Source organism: Alosa alosa, chromosome 2 (genome assembly GCF_017589495.1).
Source record: "Alosa alosa isolate M-15738 ecotype Scorff River chromosome 2, AALO_Geno_1.1, whole genome shotgun sequence".
Lineage (NCBI taxonomy): Eukaryota > Metazoa > Chordata > Actinopteri > Clupeiformes > Clupeidae > Alosa > Alosa alosa.
Window position 1 is genome coordinate 33,569,395 of NC_063190.1, and position 6,083 is coordinate 33,575,477.

A 6,083-nucleotide genomic window follows, 5' to 3' on the forward strand; every position below is an offset into this window, starting at 1 on the left:
TATATGAAGTTATTATTTTGCTGTCTCTTCGTCTGTTTTATCACCCAGAAGGATATACCTGGTATCAAATGATAGCTCTGTGTCTCCTCTTTCATTTGACATGCGTGGCATATCTATTCGATCACGGGTCCGCGAGTAATTCAAACGAGAGTAATGGGTGTGCAGCGTTGGTTTGTGTACCTGACGTTATTATTTTGCAGTCACTTCGTCTGTTTTCATAAGCCAGAAGGATCGATATACATGGTACCAATGGATAGCCCTGTGTCTCCTCTTTCATCTGATATGCTTGTCGTATCTATGCGATCACGGGTTCTCGAGTAATTCAAACGAGAGTAATGGGTGCGCAGGTGAACGCAGAGAAGTATAGACTGTAAATATGATGCAATTTGATTTAATTTCAAGATTTTTTTACATTTTCATACTTTAACGCGCAGACAAGTGCCTGGTCTCGTTGGAAAGCTCCACTTCCCCTCTGTCACGCAATAAAGGTTTCATCTCGCTGCGATGCACAGTTGCGGAGAAATGTAACAGAGAAGAGAGGGTGTGTTTTTTGACGCACTTTGCGTCAATCGGGTTCTATGGGTTAAAGGTCTGGCAAAGAACAACGTAATGGCCCAACTCGAGGGGCGGCAACAAGCATGCATTTAAAAATCTCACTGCACGCAATTGGATAACACTAGACCATGTTTACTCTGAATTATTTCGGACTTTGACACAATCGGATAACACTACGACCCATGTGTACTGTCCTCCAACGTTGCAGCGCTGTCTTCATCAGTTTTGCCGGTTTCCCGGAATGTTGGGGTAAAAGTAACGTGCATCATCACTCTTTGCCGGAGTGTCTCGCAGAGACAATTCCATTGTGCTCTCGCGAGAACTCTGGATTTCCAGGGTACATGTAGGTTGCAGTTTGGATGGTCTCATGCTCTCATGTGCCGGCTCTTCACTGCACACCACACTGGGGCCTCTGCCCCTTTTTATCCCCAACACACAAGAGGCTGAAGCGCAACGGACCCCCTTATAAGTGAATCCATGCTTCAAATATTCAGAGTTGTTTTGCCATATGTACCGCTAAAATGATCTCTAACATGACCTGTCACATAAACATTATTTATCTCCATGGCAACGACTGTATAAGTACATATATAGAGCAGGGGTGGGCAACTAATTTCCCCAAGGGGCCACATGACAAACTGTTGAGGAGGGCCGGACCCAAAATACCGAACTCAAGTCTGAACTCAATTCTGTCCAATTCTATTCTGTTCTTGTATAACATTAAGTAAATCATATGGTTTTGTTTACTACTCGTAAGAACAGATGAAAATGTGAGGGAGACCAAGGAAAAACAGCAATAGGCTATTTAATCTATGTCCAGTATTTAATTGTGGGGATATGGGGATTTCTGGTTTATGTGCCCACCTGCACTGGCAACCAGCGTGGCTTGTGTGACTGCAAGCGTGGTCACATGGGGCAGGTCAAATGACTAACTAGGAAGTTATAAAGTTTGGTTTGTTGAGAGCTCACATTCTCTTGCTGCTTCCACCACTTGCTCTTTGTGACTGTTAAGGTCCCCTGTCATGCAGGTAATGAATATGATGTTCCATGCAGTGTGTGTGTGTGTGTTTGTAGAACTCACTTCTCATGACTTGTTTTAACTTATCAGGGTGAATGCTAGAACCATGTGTTTCACTCTTCATGGAGGACACTGAGGTGACTGCCTGATTTTAAGATTTGTGTGCTGGGCTACAGACACTGATGCTCTGGTAATTTGTTTTATATTTATGATCTTAGTTGTTTGTTTACATTGGTAGTTATAAATCAATTAACTATGTTTCTTTAAATCTGTAGCACTGGAATGTTCCTTTCTTCCTGTGTCACTGTGCTGTGGGGAGTAGTGAACGCTCTTGCAAAGTAGGCTTACATTTACTACATATGTCCATTGTGTAATTGTGCTGTGGAATGTACATGGTAACTAATATGTACCATTTCTTTTAAAAGGCACCAGGCCAGCCACTGTTTTACTGTTAGTTTTTGGGTTTGTTTGTTTGCTTTCATTTTGTTTGTCTTTTTGTTTGGTTGCATTGTCTCTCTATAACTGCTTGTGCTGGGAGCTGGCTGTTCCTCTTTTGTTCTATCATAGGCTGTCCTTGTACAAGGCCGGATCCGCAACTCAGTACTGCTCCTTTCGGGTTGGGTGCCACATGGAGGGAGATTTTCTCGGTGTGTACTGGTAAACAACACAGTGTGGTATTTTGTAGTGGTATCCTGTAGTGGTATTTACTTCTTGTGTTTGCAGTGCTTGCCGTGTTGCATTCTTTTGTGGTGCTGGGTTTGCTGTCTCGCTCTCCCTTCTCTCACCAGGGCCCCTCTCCAAGACGGGAGCTGTGTGTGCTGACCCGACCTTATTAGCCTGAGGAGTCTCAGCCAGTTATCCCATGCAGTCTTTCTTACTTACATTCTGGATTGTATTTATACTATTTGTAATAAATATGAGTATTTCGCATATGCCTTTTTGTTAACTGTTCCTTTGTGGGGAAGGCCGAGAACCAGCCACGTTAGAGAGCTTATAGGTTTCTCCCGCCTGGGTTTAGGGGGTGGCGTAGTCAGAGTAGGTATTCTGCATGTCAGGTACCACATAATCCTCATTCTCGAAAAATATTTTTGTCATTGACATTTTTTTTTTCAGTTTTCAAAGGCTGATATAAAAAAGTACTACAATATCTATAATTAGGCTAGGCCATGAAAATGTGAAGGAGTCAGTACAACCATAGGCCTGTGCCACCATTTCATCAACACTCAGCAATATTTCATCATTACCATCATTAAATTAACTCAATGCAGAATTAGACTATGAAAATGTGAAGCAGACAATAGTAGGCTGTCATTAGTTAATCAACATGCACGAAGAAAACCATTTTAAAATGTAGGCTATGTTTTTGCTTTAACTTTATGCACAAAACTGTGATTGGTCAACTCGCCCTGTGTGTTGAGCCGGCTGCTTCAAGCAACCTGTGGGTAGTAGCATCATACTAGTTCGCTAACATAAGCTTTGCAAATAAACTCAGACATATTTTGGTTACAGTGACGGGGTTATCCGAATGTAAATTGTCTATCTGCCAGTAGCGTTTTGAAATTAACGCCATTATCTCCAAAAAACCAGCAGGGAGTTCGTTCTGACAACCTTTTCGGTGGTGGCGACGCCAGACATAAGAGACACAAAACTTTGAAAGGTTTACGCCGACTTAAAGGCAACTACATTGTGTCGACGCAGAAGCATAAATTCTATTCACCAGCACATCAGTGAGGGTGTTTACATCGTATGCATCCACGCACAAATGTATGGGCGTACAAATAGCAGTCGCTTTCAAAATAAAAGCAACGATATTGATTTGCGTGCATTATCTCTATGCTAGGCTCTTGACTATTGTTCTTTCCACGGACCTTCGCGGCGGGCGGTCAGGGGAAAGCCCACGGGCGGATGTGGCCCTTAGGGCGTATATGTTGCCCATGTATGATATAGAGTATATATACTCTATATAAGTATATATACTCTTTTGATCCCGTGAGGGAAATTTGGTCTGCATTTATTTTAAGGGGCAGCCGTGGGCCACTGGTTAGCACTCTGGACTTGTAACCGGAGGGTTGCCGGTTTGAGCCCCGACCAGTGGGCTGCGGCTGAAGTGCCCTTGAGCAAGGCACCTAACCCCTCACTGCTCCCCGGCGCCGCCCGTTGTAGCAGGCAGCTCACTTTCGCCCGGGATTAGTGTTCACCTCACTGTGTGCTGTTTGTGTTTCACTAATTCACCGATTGGGTTAAATGCAGAGACCAAATTTCCCTCACGGGATCAAAAAAGTTTATATACTTATACTTATCCCAATCCGTGAATTAGTGAAACACACTCACACAGTAAACACACAGTGAGGTGAAACACACACTAATCCCGGCGCAGTGAGCTGCCTGCAACAACAACGGCGCTCGGGGAGCAGTGAGGGGTTAGGTGCCTTGCTCAAGGGCACTTCAGCCGTGCCTACTGGTCAGGGTTCGAACCGGCAACCCTCCAGTTACAAGTCCGAAGGCCTGATCAGTAGGCCACGACTGCCCCTGGCATATGAATAAAGTTATCAAAATAAAGGTCCAACATTAGATCTGGAAGGGTAGCATTTTAAATGGGTGATTATTTATTTATTTTATTTTAACCACAAGCTCCGCGACTCACCCTGAACGGTTCTGCGACCCAGTTTTGGGTCCCGACCCACCAGTTAAGAACCACTGTTGTAAACTATGACACTCATTCAATTGACTGGCTTTCATGGGTTGCCTAGGCTGGGGCTCGGGTCGGGTTTGCTCACTGAAAAGTTCAATAGATTGAAATAAGGGTTATTAATATTGGGAGCTTTAATATTGTGTGCTTTGTAAAATTTGATAAATCATTCACATATAATTTCACGGCCTACAGTTGTGAAGTACATTGTACTCTAGAGTGAAAGTGAAAGAAGAATGAATCAAGTTTGCTAATGTGATCAAGTTTGCTAATGTGATCAAGTTTGTTAATTTGATCAAGTTTGCTAATGTGATCAAGTTTGCTAATGTGATCAAGTTTGTTGTAATCAAGTTTGCTAATGTGATCAAGTTTGTTAATTTGATCAAGTTTGCTAATGTGATCAAGTTTGCTAATGTGATCAAGTTTGTTGTAATCAAGTTTGCTAATGTGATCAAGTTTGCTAATGTGATCAAGTTTGTTGTAATCAAGTTTGCTAATGTGATCAAGTTTGTTGTGATCAAGTTTGTTTTTGATCAAGTTTGCTAATGTGATCAAGTTTGCTTGTAATCAAGTTTGCTAATTTGATCAAGTTTGTTAATTTGATCAAAGTTTGCTAATGTGATCAAGTTTGCTAATGTGATCAAGTTTGTTGTAATCAAGTTTGCTAATGTGATCAAGTTTGCTAATGTGATCAAGTTTGTTAATTTGATCAAGTTTGCTAATGTGATCAAGTTTGCTAATGTGATCAAGTTTGTTAATTTGATCAAGTTTGCTAATGTGATCAAGTTTGCTAATGTGATCAAGTTTGTTAATTTGATCAAGTTTGCTAATGTGATCAAGTTTGCTAATGTGATCAAGTTTGCTAATGTGATCAAGTTTGTTAATTTGATCAAGTTTGCTAATGTGATCAAGTTTGTTGTAATCAAGTTTGCTAATGTGATCAAGTTTGCTAATGTGATCAAGTTTGTTGTAATCAAGTTTGCTAATGTGATCAAGTTTGTTGAAATCAAGTTTGTTAATTTGATCAAGTTTGCTAATGTGATCAAGTTTGCTAATGTGATCAAGTTTGTTGTAATCAAGTTTGCTAATGTGATCAAGTTTGCTAATGTGATCAAGTTTGTTGTAATCAAGTTTGTTAATTTGATCAAGTTTGCTAATGTGATCAAGTTTGCTAATGTGATCAAGTTTGTTGTAATCAAGTTTGCTAATGTGATCAAGTTTGTTGTAATCAAGTTTGTTAATTTGATCAAGTTTGCTAATGTGATCAAGTTTGCTAATGTGATCAAGTTTGTTAATTTGATCAAGTTTGCTAATGTGATCAAGTTTGCTAATGTGATCAAGTTTGTTAATGTGATCAAGTTTGCTAATGTGATCAAGTTTGCTAATGTGATCCAGTTTGCTAATGTGATCAAGTTTGTTAATTTGATCAAGTTTGCTAATGTGATCAAGTTTGTTAATGTGATCAAGTTTGCTAATGTGATCAAGTTTGTTGTAATCAAGTTTGCTAATGTGATCAAGTTTGCTAATGTGATCAAGTTTGTTGTAATCAAGTTTGCTAATGTGATCAAGTTTGCTAATGTGATCAAGTTTGTTGTAATCAAGTTTGTTAATTTGATCAAGTTTGCTAATGTGATCAAGTTTGCTAATGTGATCAAGTTTGTTAATTTGATCAAGTTTGCTAATGTGATCAAGTTTGCTAATGTGATCAAGTTTGCTAATTTGATCAAGTTTGTTAATTTGATCAAGTTTGCTAATGTGATCAAGTTTGTTGTAATCAAGTTTGTTAATTTGATCAAGTTTGCTTATGTGATCAAGTTTGTT

The 6,083-nt window shown here is 40.1% G+C and overlaps 1 long non-coding RNA gene across 1 annotated transcript; it reads left to right on the forward strand.

Moving 5' to 3' along the window:
• Positions 1–1,495: 1,495 nt before the first annotated feature.
• Positions 1,496–2,505, forward strand: LOC125291063. The gene is made up of 3 exons (XR_007192912.1): positions 1,496–1,583; positions 1,664–1,763; positions 1,849–2,505. It is a non-coding gene; the product is annotated as an uncharacterized LOC125291063 (long non-coding RNA).
• The last annotated feature ends 3,578 nt before the right edge of the window (positions 2,506–6,083 follow it).